The following is a 15,183-nucleotide window of genomic DNA, read 5'->3' as shown; positions in this document are numbered from 1 at the left end:
CCATATCTTCTCTCTGGATAAAATAGTAGAATCATCTGTCAGTAGTCCTGCTCTGCACTTGTAATCCAGACAGGTTCTGAAGAGGGAAATGCTGCCTAATACTGAATGGAGCTAGTCTGGTACTCCCTACTTGTTAATTAATTGGAACAAAGCTGACTTTAAACACGTATCTAATGAATTTGGCAGCAATCTGGATTCTCTGTTCAGGCTTGGATCAGGACATTACTCTCAACCAGGGTAAAGGTATCAGCAAATCCAAGGAAAGGAACAAAGCCCTTGGAGAAATGGATTTAACTCGTTCTTCTGAGCAGCAAGTCACTTGCATTACCATGCCATGCATTTGTGCTGTAGATGAATTAGGAAACGTTTCTGGCTAACTCTGTGGAACATTGGAGTTATTGGGCAACTCGTAACTAAATTAATCATTGTCATGATGAAGTTTTCAAAGTGGAGACAACTGAGTTGTGGGATAGTTAACTGTAAAAACAAAGACAACTAAAAATAAGCAAATTAAAATGTTTATAATTGAATTAAGAACTCCAGAACCTGAAAAAAGTGCTTGTTTATAGTTTCTTACCATCATTTATACAAAACTGCTCAGTGGCAAAATTTATCCACTTGATAGGATGAGGACGGAAAAAGGAAAAGAAAGTTTTGCTGAATGTAAGGATAGATAGAGTCTGAGTGCAGGGACATCCAGTTTTGTTCAAGAAATAAGGCACAAAAACCCTGAAAGGAAGCTAGCCTGCTTAGTTGCACACATAGCAGCTCCAAAGTCTGTGAACACCTATATGCTCTTAGCTCAAGGAAATGCAGAGTGTTTGGGTTAGCATTCTCTCTACACCATATAAACTCCTAGAGGCCACGTCTCTTGTCCCAGTGACACATCTCTAAGCTAGACAGAATCAGCCAAAATATCCATTGCATTTATTGTTTTCCCGATCAAGAAGACCTTGTTTGTAACTTTTTCCTCAAGTAATATTAATAGCTTAATTTTTTCTTATCATAGGACAATTTATATTCTAACTTCCTAACACTACATTCTGATACAATTTGTATCTTGAAAATACTTGGCTCCTTTTGTAGAAAAAGGAACATATTTTTTTTTTTTTTTTTTTTTAACGGAGGTAGCCTCTTTTTTTTTTGGTTGACAGCCACTGTGACCTTATTGCCACACTTCCCATTTTCTCATGCCTCTCCAGTTATCCCAGAATTACCTAAATTCAGGCTAGGTGAGTTATGCTAGTCCTCTTTATCCAAAAGGAATCTTTTAAGAAATAGCCATCCTTTCACCTATGTGAGTTACAAACAAAACACCACAATGAAATATATTTGTTCTCAAATAATAAGGCAACTGCTCAAGCCCAGGTTTCATACCATCTTTTGTAGCTCCCACAAAGTCTTCCCTGGTTTTGGGTCAGAGATAAAGCGTTACTGACCTTGTGCCAGAAATCATGTGTTTGGCTGAGTGACTGAGGCAACGGAAGAATGGAAAAGCAGTTTCCAGGAGTTTGTAAGCAGTGCTGGGTAAAGACGGCAGCAAAATGATGGACACACACTGGTTTGTCCCCAGTCATGCAGCACCTTGACAATAAGCATCTACTACTTTCCCACTTCTCATTTCTTCTGCTATCACTTCAGATTTTCCCAATGGTAACACCAGAGAGAGGCGACTCCTCTTATTCTCAAACCTCGTGCTTTTCATCTCCTTAGCCACCACAGATTAGTAACAAGGCTCTTTTTACTATCACAGATATTGGTATTTTTAAGGAGAATACCAGCCTCTGTGGAGTGGCAAAGCAGGATCAGGAATTTTGAAAACAAATATGTTCATAGGTTTACCTTATCATACCTGATTAAATAAATTGTCAATAAAACTGCAATAATTTTCTCTTCTACTAACACCCTGCCAATTGCAGCTTTTCACATTACGTAGAAAGGATGAAGGAACCCTGACTCTCCTTTATTTTTATAGACATTATTGCACACATTTTTCTTTTATTCTTTTAATGCTCATGTTTCTCCTTCGTAAATCCAAATTGCTGCAGAAGTTGTTTCAGGAGATTTTCCTTTATCCATATTTCACCTCTAAAATGGACATAGAATAAAACTAATATTCTCTAAATGTATAGTTATGAAGCTAGAATGCTCTTCTGTAATCTTTATGGACTCAGGAAACTTCATCACACTGGCCATTTGTCTCAGTGTCCTCAAGCATGCTGGGGGTTGGCCAATACTTCCCAGCAATAGAAATTAGGTAGGTCTGAGTAGATTGTTAAGTCTTCAGTATAGTGACCTTTGTGAGGCTCTTCTTGTGGAGTACGAGCATAATGCAGCCATGTTCCCTAATTGCTGTCCTACATATTGATATTATACAAATTTTGCAAAAGTATTATCGAGGCTTTCTTTTTTTTTCTTCACTTGCATGTTCTGGTATAAAGCTGGTGGGCTTTGCATTCTGCATGTTCCAGCTCGGTATTTTTAAATACTAAAACTAATTATTCTTTCTTGTTCAGTTTCCCACACTTTTTCGTCCAAATATTCATTCTGTCTTAAAGATACCATTCATCCACACAGAATAGATCTGCTTATACACTGAGATGAACATCTACCAAGGCTTTGAACAGGCTTCGATACTTCTGTTTATTTACAGCTTGTATACTTTGTCCTTGCACAGTCCTCTGGTTAGGAGCAGATTTATTTAATATATCCTCAGAAGTTATTTTCTTTAATATTTACAGAACAGAAAGAAATATGAAATGAAATCTCAGGAGAATACTTGTTCCAACAAGATTTGCGAGCAGGCCTTCAAAGAATCCAAGCTCAAGTTCTGGCAGAGAATTAGGAGAGGAAATTATTTTCATAAAGCTGTTTTAAAACATGTTTCCATATATGGAGTCTACATATGGGGTGGTGTTTTCTGTGAATCCTCTCTTTCTTTCTTTTCCTATACTTTAACATCTTTCATCTTTCCTCTGAGAAAATGAGATTTGTCCTTTTTAAAGTCCCAGTCACTTTCAATGCCCAACATGAATTCCATGAATGAAATGTTTAAATATGTATTTGCATTCAAGGGCCTCATGCTATTCTAACTCATTAGGATGTGGCATTAACTGTCAGTGAACAAAGCCAGCTTCATTCTTTAGTGTAAAGCAATGCTTCACTGACAAAAGGAACTCAATAAAACTATATTGAGTAAAAAGACAATGTATAGATGGCATAATACCATAAATAGCAAACTAGTGGATAAAGTCATCATTGCGGGTTCTTGGCTGTATGCGTTTGAAGTGAGTACTTGAGATGGGGAACAAAAATGAACAAGGGTGAGTGTTAGGCTGAATTTTTTTAAACACAGGCATGCATACTCTGTTTTCAGTTGACAGGTTTCAGGGGAAGTTACTCAAAGTATAAACAGGTATAGAATTCGGTGGAAATTCTTAAAGGTTGAAATGTTACTGTCAGAGGTGTGGCTGCAGCTACAAAAATGTGGTCATACTAAAATGAACTTTAAACGGGTCAGTCTAGGTGCCTTTACATAAATAATTGTCTTTGTATAAATTGTTGACTACATGCTTGGTTTATTAAATCTCAGCTCTTTCTAGTGCTCCTTCTGGATAAAATAACCCAGTAACGCACAGGCTATAATCCCTAGCATTTTGGTTTTTTTCTGCAAAATCTTTGTTATCCCCATTCCCTCCTGCTTCAGGAATTAGACCTGTCTCTGAAAATGACTTAAGAATGGAAGATATGTGTGAGCAGCTGAATATAGCAGCTCTTAATGGATCAAATATGTCCTGTTGGCATCTTCATCCAGCTAATGTACATAGTTATCAGAAACATTTGGCTATTTTGAGTATGCTAAGGAGAGCCTTTAGAGGTAGGTATGCTTTATTGAGAGACAGACTTGTTTTTGTGCCAGCCACTAGTCTCCAAGGGAACACACAGCAGCAAAACCAGAAGGAACTTCTCCATCTACTCACATGGCTTTAAAAATATTTCATGCCATAATGGTGTAAGCAGTTGTTTCTTGATAGAAAGCAAAACACTGAGAACCAAGAACAGGGTTTAACAACGTTTTCTCCATGGTGCTCCCGGGACACTGCTTGGTTTCTGGCAGTGTGGGTGAAATACCGGCCCTCATCCACTCCACCTCATACCATTGCCTTAGCTGGAGCACCATTGGATCCCAGAACAGGCATGTCTGGGGGGTGAAGACAGAACCCCCCTGTCCAGAAATGGCCCCTGCACCTCCAAACAATAAAGGGAATCCTTCCAACGGAGTCTGCACACAGACACAAGTGCCAAAGCTTAAAGCACGAGTTATAATGAGTGTTGTTTGGGTAAGAAATTCTCCTCAGCTGTGTCAGGCCTGCAAAAATATTCCTGGTGCTCATCACCAAGGTAAATGGTATGGGCTTGCCTGGAGGATTTCTAGAAACTAGGCTGAGTGACATAGTATTCTTATATGATGAGTGAGGTAGCTCTGAGTTGGCACTTACATAATTATGAAGGTCTCGTGTGACAAAGGTACAGTAAGAACTGTCAAAATGAAGGGTTTAGAAGGGACAGAGAGGGGCACATGCTTGTCTCTTCTGCTCACACTGCTGACACCTTGCCTAGTAATGTCTCAGGCAGTTCTTCCCTCCTGCCCAAGCCTCACAGAGCTTCAGTCACCCACAGAGGGGTAGCTCAGCACTAGCTCCTCTATTACTTATCCAAAGGAAACACAACTTCTGAAAACAAAAAATTTTCATAGTAACTTTTGGCTGATCGTGAAGTTTGTGAAATGTATGCAAAACAGGATTACTTCACCTCTGAGGGTGGATGAAGACGGAGTCGCTGTTGCAATTCATCAGCTTTGCATAACTATTCAAATTGTTTTGCCCCACAATCCACAGGCAATTATTTTATCCTTCTGCTAATTTTGTAGTAATGTATACAGCAATATCTCCTCACCCCCATATGAATCAACTGTAATTAGGAAAAAAAAGGCATCCACACATCTTCATAAACATGCGTGGAAAGCTAAATTAAGTACAGTATATTTATCTTGCAATTGTTGCTAAATGGAAGTCTTGGGAGTGTGAACTCAAATCTTCTGGCAAAAGTGCTGGAACCAGTATGAGCATTAAGCATGAGCTATACTCCTTGTGCACCAGTCAGCACTAGTCAATGTGCACCAGCCAGTCACGGTGAGCCTATGCCATTCAGCACTGGTAAGCATGGACTGATGAATGGGGCTGGGGTTGGGTCAGGCAATTTGCTCAGGTCAGTTTTGTTTTGGCATCAGGGGGTCTGTGGACAGAGTGGTCTGTGTTTGTCTTAGAGCTCAGAATTAAAGTAAGAGGTTTACTGAGGCTGAAGGAGGCTGCTGGGGCATTCGAGATGGCATCGCAAAACCTCCATCCTCTGTTCAAACTGGGAATTTTGCATACCTGTAACTGGGTTGGGCTGGGCTCAGTTGGCTGCAGCCTGGAGTGGGCAGTGAGCTGCGGTCGGGGCTGGGCCTCAAGGTGGCTGGCAGCTGAGACCACCAGCTCTCACTTCCCATGAACACCTTTCTCCTTGCTTGCTTTGTACTGAAAAATTATCTTCAAATATGAATGCCATTACTGATTATCTCAGTCTTGGCTTGTTGATTTCTTTTCATGCATATCAAACAACTTCCTACTAACTTTTTCTAGGTCAAAAGCTTGGATAATCAGCTCTGTCTTTCCACTCATAAAGCTCTTGTTTCTTCCTTTTACCTTTATACATGACAAAATTTTCTTTTGAAGTAGAAAAGATATAGCTAACTCACAGATCTGGTCCTGTTTCTTTAAAAAGCAAGATACAGTTACAAATTGCTGGTCTGCTCTGGGCATCAACATTAATTTTCCCACATTAAATAGGCCACCATAAAATAACAAAAAATAATTACCAAATTAAGATTATTACTATGCATTTAGGGCTTAGAATACTATTTTGAACTTTTGTAAGGAAAATGGAACATGATAAAAGTGGTTTAAGCTTAGCTTCAGAAATGCAATTTAAATTTCAAAGCTGCATATCAAATATAGACTGTTTTCAATAAACGCTTTCCCTTATAAAGACAAAATTTGTCTGCTGACCTCAAAACAATATTTTTCAAAACCAAATGAAGAGTCTACACATTCTATTTTACTTATGCCAACAATATTTCATTCTCTTGTTATGTGAAGGAAGTTTACTTCTAAAATGATAGTGCCAACACACAGTTTCACAACACTGCACAGAAATAGGACAGATGAAACTTATGGACCACTTTCAAGCTCTGCTGCATGTGATGGTTGCACTGGACATTCAAAGTTTCTTTGAAACAAGGGAATATTCTTTTATTAAGCCAAGTAATATCAGATAAGGAAATAACTCTTACCATCACAAAGGAAATCCATGTCTTTTTTATGTCCAGGATGATGTCTTTGTTTTGGAAGTATTTTGTGAAGTTCCCTGAGGCAGGAAGATCCCTTTGCAGTGGTCTCCTGGATGTTTTGCTCCCCTGGAGCAGGTAGCAGTGGCCATCTGGAAAGTGGTGAAATCCCAGTGTCTGTGTAGGAGAACAACATGTCCCTCAGCAGGGATTCCTTGTGACTCCGTGCTCACTGCTAGTGGGACTGTAAATCTGCAACACAGAGACTCCAATGTTAGAGGAGAAACAGGTTGGAAAACCTGTAATTTGTATTTTCCTTTTGAAAGCCAACAGGAAAGCTGGTCACATCTTCACTGTCCAACAGGTTGTGGTACAGTGATCCTCAGGCTGATTCTGAGCTGAGCTGGCAGCACCCCTACAGAGTGGTGTACAGAGGTACCAGCTCAGACCTGGCTCCAGGAGTACCACTTCTAGGGTCCTTACCCATTGCAATGCCCCCTGCCCCTCAGCTGGCAAAGCCGGGCTGGCATCTCCCTGCTGCATTCCCAGACACCACTGCTGCACTGCTCAGCCAAATTGTTCTGCACTTGTACCCAGAGTCTTGCACAGGTCATCCCAGCATCTTGAAATAACTGGTGTCCAGGTCTAACAAGTAGGACATTGAAACCCTCCTCGCTGTTGTGTGATTCTGCTCAGGTTTGACCTCCAGGGTTTTTGTTTCCTTCCTGTAGTCCAGGTGGTACCTCCAGCTACGAGGATTTTGTGCACAGAATGTCCCTAATACTTGCCCGAATGTTGTCTGAGGGCTATTTCAGTTCAAGCTGCATTCTTGTTAATCTGAATGAATATTCAGATAAGTAAATGAAAATCATGGCTGAAATCCCCCTAAGTGATGTCAGATTTTATTTATATAAGCCATAAAGACAGACATGTCCTCATTAGATGTTGTATTGACAGAGACATCAGAGAATGGACTACTGGAGATAAAGAAGTCTCTGAAGAGTTTTTGTTTTGAAAAGAAGAATGGAATATTGAAAACCAAAATTTAAGCTTTTTTTTTTTTTTTTTTAAGGCAGGTAGATTTTAGGAGCTAGCCATGCTGTCAAAATTTTCTTTCTATCCTATCAGAATTCTTCTGTTTAAAAAAATAATTCCCTGAGCACTAGAGGTAGCAATACTGGTTTCCTGTCAGTTTGTACCTTACAGTTTATTGCAAGCTGCAGTTAAATATTTCCAGTGATTGTCCTATCTGTCTTGCTCTTCTTCCTCTTCTAATCTCCTCATGATGCTGCAGCCTGGTGCATACTGATCAGGACACTTACAGTCTTTCCCTTCTACTTGGTCATCTTTATTTGTTTCATGAAACACACGAAGCCTTAAGTATTTTGCAGAGGACTGTGCTGTTGTCAGTGAAAGCTGGCCACAGGGCTCAAAATTTACCAGGGAACATACAGACAGCCACACAGACAGCATAATCTCTTGAGTATCGTTCCCTTAGGAAGGTGGCTAAACCATTCACCCTTAATCCTTTGAATAGAATCACTGTATGGTTCTATACTGTTGCAGGATTGCTCGTCTTCATGTTTTGCAAAGGGATTGTGCCATTGCAAAGCAAAGTAATTTTTCAGACTAGTATAATTTTCAGCTTATAAAGACAAGTACCAATATTTTGCATAAGTGAGTTATTCTGATACTATAGATCCTCTGATGTTATTCTCACCTTTAGTCTTAGGGGCAATGTGCAGTGTAAAACTTGTATGTGGTGAATGTACTGGGTACCTGCCTTTTTAATTTCATAAGAAAGCATTTGTTTTCCACAGAAGGCACCAGATTAGGAACCACCCTGAAGTTGGTGGCATTGCTTTCTGCGTGGCTGTGCATGGTTCAGGTTCAACATGGGAGGAGCAGAAATTAGACCTATTCATACAAAACCTAGACTCACCTAAAATTGGATGGGAGGGTCCCAGTCTCCGAGGGTTTGGGCCCGTACATGGAAAGATACATTACCATTTTGCATAGTGTGAATTCTCACCTGGCATGTTCAACACTCTGGAAGTTGTTCTAGACTGTACAGAAGTGAACCATGTCACCAGGTCATGTCCTTGTCACACCTTATGTACTAGCAAGGGGCATAGGGGAGGGCCATTGGGATATCTGTGGAAAGCGGGCAGCCTTCCCTTCCTCACTGCAGGGTTGCCCAGCTCAGCAGATCTCCCACATGATGCCTTCCCCACGCGCGATGACTTTCCCACGTGTGATGCCTTCCCCACATTGTTTGCTGCCGCTGGCGCCGGGGATGGGGAGCAGCATCAGGGGCAGGTCAGTTCTGAGATGGCTTCTGTGACCACTAGTCTGTAATTTTTATTTGGGACTGTAGAGAATTACAGCCTTGGAGTTTCCTTATTAGAAATTAAAATCAAAGTAAGAGCAAGATAATTGCTTAAGGCAAATCTACTTCTCCACGTGGTACACCAACTGCTAGCGGGTGAAATCAGAAATACAGGGTGTATGTGCACACAGGGTGTGCCCATGTGATCCTCTACTCACAGTGGCTATTTTTCCCCTTAGATGGCAACTCACCTCTGAGGGAATTTTGAGGAAAAGAATTTTGCAAAATTACAGAATTTCAGCCAGTAATCTGTCTGCCTTTATTTATTTATTTGTTTATTTTTAAGCTTGGGCACTGCTACCTATGGGACATTGGACAAAGAAAAGTAGTGTAGGAAGATAAGAAGCTACTCAAGGCTCCAGTAATCAGACCATGGATCCATCAACAGAACGTAACCAAACATGGGGTTTGGTGCGGTTTGTGATGTCCTTGGGCATTGTGCCTGCCTCTGGGATTTGTCCTAGGCTTTGTGTGTATTTATTTTGGCTGAACCAGTTTCTTGCTGGATCATGTCTGGAGGGTGTGAAGTGTTTTATCCTTATCTGTTAAAGATCATTTTATTTACAAAAATATTAGTAAATAATGAAGACTGCATTTGCAGGTATCCTTCACTTGGTTTATGCAGACCAGCACCTAGATTTTCAGATGTAGAAGAATCTTTCCATCTGTAATGACTGATAGACATAACTTCGTTAAACTTGTGGACATGTCTGCAAAATTTTCATTACTGGTAGCTGAACATTATAGGAAAAAAAAAAAGGAGGAATGAATGAATAGTGGGAGGTCATTTACAAGAGGAATACTAAACAGTTTTCCTATTCACAGGTGATGCAGACTAGCCAGTTCTCTGCATTCAAAGCCATAAACGAGCTCTCCAGGATCAGCAGGAGCTCCCAGTTTTCAAGACTTTACTCTATGACTGAGGCATCTCTTTGAACAGCTGTGTCTGATATTCTCATATGACTCCAGGAGCAGCAATTTTAATGAAAATGCCAACCAACCTTTCAATAAAACCTTAGTAAATGTATTAATTTATAACACCATTATAATTCAAATTATGGCTTTTCATATCTTCTGCAAGCATGAGCATGTAGGGTTTAATATTATCCTTGGATTTCAGAAAACTTGATAGGTAATTCTGTAGATTTTACCCAGTTCTTTGATGTTGTGGTTAGAGGGATTTTGTTGGGTTTGGTGGGGTTTTTCTCTTCACTATGTATATATTTAGTTTTGATATTAACTCTGGTGGTGAAGCTACTTTATGCCCAGACTTTTCTAGTCATGACATCATTCTGTACATTCAGCAGGCCATTGTGCTTGCACAGATATGTACATCACATACTGAGTGTGTCTAACTGAAAAGCATGTGCTGTGGAGGTTAGCTCTGTTAGCTAGCTAATCCCAGAGGGTTAGCTGCCTTTGAAACATCAAATGCACTATGCATCAGCTACTCAGCATGCACTCATGCATTTCTGCCTGGGAAATCACAGTCAGAAATAGTGTAACTGCAGCTAATTGGAGATAATCATCATGATCTTTCCCGTGTGGATTTACTGGGGTGACACAAAATGAAATAGCAAGCTCCTACTATGCAATGCACATTTGTCTTGTTCATTAGTAGTAGATACGGAAGGTCATTTAGGATGAACCTGGTTTGCTAAATACAACTGTAGCATCAAGAGGTGTGGTATGTCCTGTATGAGCTGAGGAAAAAGTGTCTAGTTGCAATCGTGGTGCTATAAGAATGTGCCATTCCCATACACACCCTGGTGCTCCACGTCTCTGAGTCCCATCCAGTCATCTCCATCTGCACTGTGAGGTGGTGCACTTTGTCCCGTTGTTCCTCCCATGAAACTACACTGCTATGCTGCAAGAAGCAGTGCATTGCACAACACGTTAAAATCATGTCAACATCAAAAATCTGATGGAAAAGTTAAACTGGGTAATTAATTATCATGGTTCAACATGTTTGCTTATGTTTGCTATATATCTGCTTTTTTCAGTCTGCCTTCTGGTCTTTGAAGAGGAAGGAACCACTCCTAACATATGTGAGAATTTCAGTTCCAAATCTGACCGTATGGTGCCACACTTCTGCTCAGGATGGATAAAACAAACCTTCATTTACCCTCTTCTTGTTCATAAGGTGAGGCCAGCTCCTAACCTAGGCAGTCTCCTGTCCCTTGTCTACCCTCCTGTACTTCAGTCTTCTTTGCAGTCCTGTCAATGTCCTCTACTCAAACTCTTTTCTTCCATGTTCCTAAGCACCTCCTGTCCCTCATGTTTGCCTTTCATTTTAGTGTCTTGGCATGCGTTCTTACCTGCTGGTCTTTTGCAGGTCCTTACTTACCTTCAGCCTTTCGTAAATTCCTCTTGTTTCTCAGCTTTCCCACATACTTTTTCTGTTCTGCCTTTGTGATCCTCATGTGTTTTCTTAACTCACCACCATTTCTCTTCTGTCCACCATATGTTTTTACATCTCATCAAATGCTCAGGCATATCAAGACCTCAGATGAAATCCCAATGAAATTCCAAGGCATGGCATTTAATCTACTAAATCACATTACTGACCTGAAGAATTAACATTTCAATGTTGTACTGTTGGTCTCTTTCTCCAGAACATACAGCAGCTGACACAGCCTTTTTGAGGTTAAAGAGCAGACAAGTAGGTGTAGGAATAATGTACATTTGAGAAATTATCATAATTTTAAAATACAGTCACTAACTTACATGTGACTTCAGCCCTGGTCCATAAATGAACATCCTTCAAGCAATTCCACTTTGTGTAATTTCAAGTAGTGGCAACTTGAAATTACACCTACATTGGAATTACATTTATATTAGCTGAAGCTATTCCTTTCCTTTCCCTTCCAGTCTAGTCTAGTCTAGTCTAGTCTAGTCCGTTACACATACTCTATTCCCTGACCCATGTATTCTCCTGAAACTCAATATATTCTTTCTTACTGAATAGGCTATAATGTAACCTGTTGTCTCAGGTCTTCTTCTGAATATCAGGCATGTATAGTAGATGTGATTTCTGAGATGTTGACCATAAAACAATTTCCTGACAGCTTTTCATACATGCCCATTTGTGAGTGATTCATCTGAGGCAGAGTAAATTTATAGACTTGTGAACTCAGGAGATCTGATAAAGTTTCTCATGACTATTTTGAATGAATGAGATTTTAAACATGATTACATAGACCAAATGAAATATAAACCACAGTATAGTAAAACAGAACTTCTACTTGGCTTCAGTGCAACTTATTCTTAGCAGTTATCCTGTGCAGATGTTGAGCCATATACACACCTACTCAGCTTCATAAGAAAAAATTCCAAATATGCCATCCTTTTCCTAAAAGGACAGAACAAAGGCAAAATGCTATTAATACCTTTCATCTTAGTAACTAATTAGAAAACATTGAGATTGCCAAAAGAAATTAATGTTTTCAGAATATAATTTATCTTGTAATTTCTAATTACTGTTACCTGAAAGCTCTGCAAAATTTGATTACAAATTACTGTTAATGATTTTCTACTTGAGACTAGCTTTGATTGTATCCCATTCAACTTGTAATTTTCACTGTGCTTGCCTGAGACATAAAATCTTTTTTAGCAAGAAAAAAGCCTCCCCTGAATGGCTTATCTGAGTGCCAGTAAAATGAGAGTTACAGTCTTACACAAAAGGTTTAAGACATTTCCTAAGTTTATTTTTCTTACACTTTTTTTATTGTTTTACTGGCTTAGCTGCTTGTGGGTCAATAACTCCAACAATTACTTCTGTCAATAAAACTCTTAAGTAACAAAACTAAGCTTTTGTATGGTACCTGCATGCAGTCCTTAGTGGCTGTATGAGTGTTTCACAGGTGTCAGCCACACAGGAGTGTGAATCGCAGAAAATGCTAGGGCAGGCAGCTAACTAGAGCTGGGCTCTGGGTATTTCTCTGCTGCCATGTACAGCTCTAAGCAAGTAACAAGGAAGGAGGGCGGATTTCCAGAATGGCATGCAAGATGCTTTTTCAGGGCAGAACCAGCACAGTGGCTGCAATAACATTTCCATGGCAATATAAATTCTCTATCATATGCTTTACTTTGCCTTGTCTCATAATTTGTATCGCAAGAGATGTTGTGGTACCTTTTCCAAAAACACAGTGTTCACTATTGATGGGAGTAACTCACATTATGCGGTGCTGTTTCTGGAAAGAGCAAGCCTGCTGTAATTCATAAGTTTGGGACATTATTAATTGTGGTTGCAGGACACGAAGCAAAAAAATATTGTGTGATTTTGTGCCAGGTTTTCCATGGTTGAAAATGCTACGTAAGTGGAAAAAAGCATACAGTAAAAAAGCATGTAGTTAAAAGTAGAAAAAAAAGGCATACAGAAACAGCAACCTTATGGATAATATCAGGATATGAAAACTAAAAATAATTTGTATTTATAACTATGTGATAAATACATCAGCAGAGGGACTATGTTGTGTTTTCATTTGAAGTTTCGATTTAGAAGGAATCAGCTTGAATGAGGGGATGTCTGTGTCTGTGACTACTAGTTAGAAGTGAAGAAATCATAAAACAAGTCAACATGGGGTTGATAAAATAATTATAGAATAAATGTGTTAGTTTAGTACTGTATAAGAGCCAGGAGAAGTCATGGCAACAGCAGAGTCTTACACATTTTTATTTGCAATTTCCTTCTTCAGGCACTTCCACATGAGAGATGTTGACAGTAAGATTGTCATATTTTTTTCTGTTGCCACACACAGTCCCAGAGTGAAACACATAACATGTCTATTGCTTTGACATTGCAGAAGCAATGGAGAAGATGCTTTGGCTTCTCTTTATGCAGCTGATGATTTCATCCGAGCTTGCAGATGCTTCCTTGAGAAACAGACGGTGGGAGGGAATAATAGCTAATTTGAGACTAATAAGATGGAGTTCACCTTCATGCCTAAGCTTGGCTTTTGAGGGGGAAGTGCAGCTAAAAGTAATACCCTTTCCAAGCCCTTCCCATCAAAAACCTCTCAGACCAAGTTTCTATGCATGTTGCTACAAATGTATATGCCTTCAGGTTGCTTGGCCCACCTGACTTCACCTGCCACATCTGGGAGCATGGAGAGGATCTGAGTGTTGTAAATACACCTGCACCTTCACTGGCAGCTTCAGGCTTCCTGAGCACATGAAATGGGGAAATAGCTCTGCAGTGTGACACAAAATGGGATGTGGGCCCTTCCTCTGATCAGGCTTGCAGGCTGGCTTGCTCCTATGCTGGGGACTGTGTCCTCAATAGGCACAGAGTGGAAGATGTAACCTAGAAACCCGGACAAAGCCTCCCCACCTTGAAATGGAAAAATGTAATGCTACTATATAGAACTTAACAGTATTGTCACTATACCAAATTTCCACAGACAGTTCTCCTTTAGCGTGGCCAAGAGAGTAACCAATGTAGAATAGCTTCTTCTGCTCAGGTTTGTGCACAGTAAAGCTCTTTTTGTGTATTTCTGTTTTCTCATGCTATTGAAGGAAGTAAACCACAAAACATTCCTGAAAAAATGAACTTGCTTTTTAATGGTGCAAAATTTGTAGCACATCAGCTGGCATCAAGAGTTGGAAAGTGAAGTTTGCCCAAAAACAACAGAAAAACTTCACAAGTTGGTTCAGGCTGCTGTATAGTCTCCTTTCGCCAGGCTTGTCTCCTGTGGCTGCCGCTTTCTTTCCTTCTAGGCACAATGTGGTAGGTGTTACCTCTCTCTGCGGTGTTGAAAGCCTCACCCAAAATGGCAGCTGCAAGTGTGGCTCTCCAGGGAGAGCAGTGGGCGATCTAGCCAGGAGCTGATAAGCAAGATTGGGCACCTGGTTGAGTACCAAACCCAGTCTCTCTTATGGGGGAGTTTTGGAGAAGGAGGCAGTGGAAAGAGATTTAGGGCAGGAAGGAACTGTGCAATCAGGCCACAGTTATGTTTAACTTTGTCTAGGATGGATTGATCAGGATGATATTTCTTTTTAAATAGCTCTTCTGAATGAGGCCGGCTCTGGGGTGGAAAAGGCTGGGGTGAAGGAGAGGTTGAGCAGAAGGAAGAGATGGGAGTGGGATGGGGATTAGTGTTAAGATGTTGTTCACAACTTCCTGCTGTGCTGTATGAAGTCCTCTTTAAGTATAGGCTGTGGTGAGGAAGAGCTGCTAGGAAACATTACCCTTCCCTTTTTTTTTTTTTCCCCTGCCTGAGTTATGAATTCCCAATTTAGCGTGTGATCCAAAGGCCCGGGTTGGGAAATCAAGTTCCTGTTATCTTGCATACGGTCTCAGAACAGGTTTCAATAAAGTCATGTGCTGAGTGAATAGCTGCCTAGAATTAGTTTCCTAAAAGTACCTTAATCATTCAGTAGGATATAACCTCAGTGCAGTCCTTTC

Source organism: Eurypyga helias, unplaced genomic scaffold, assembly GCF_000690775.1.
Source record: "Eurypyga helias isolate BGI_N326 unplaced genomic scaffold, ASM69077v1 scaffold1257, whole genome shotgun sequence".
In the NCBI taxonomy this organism is placed as follows: domain Eukaryota; kingdom Metazoa; phylum Chordata; class Aves; order Eurypygiformes; family Eurypygidae; genus Eurypyga; species Eurypyga helias.
Note: the sequence above shows the minus strand (reverse complement) of the source record.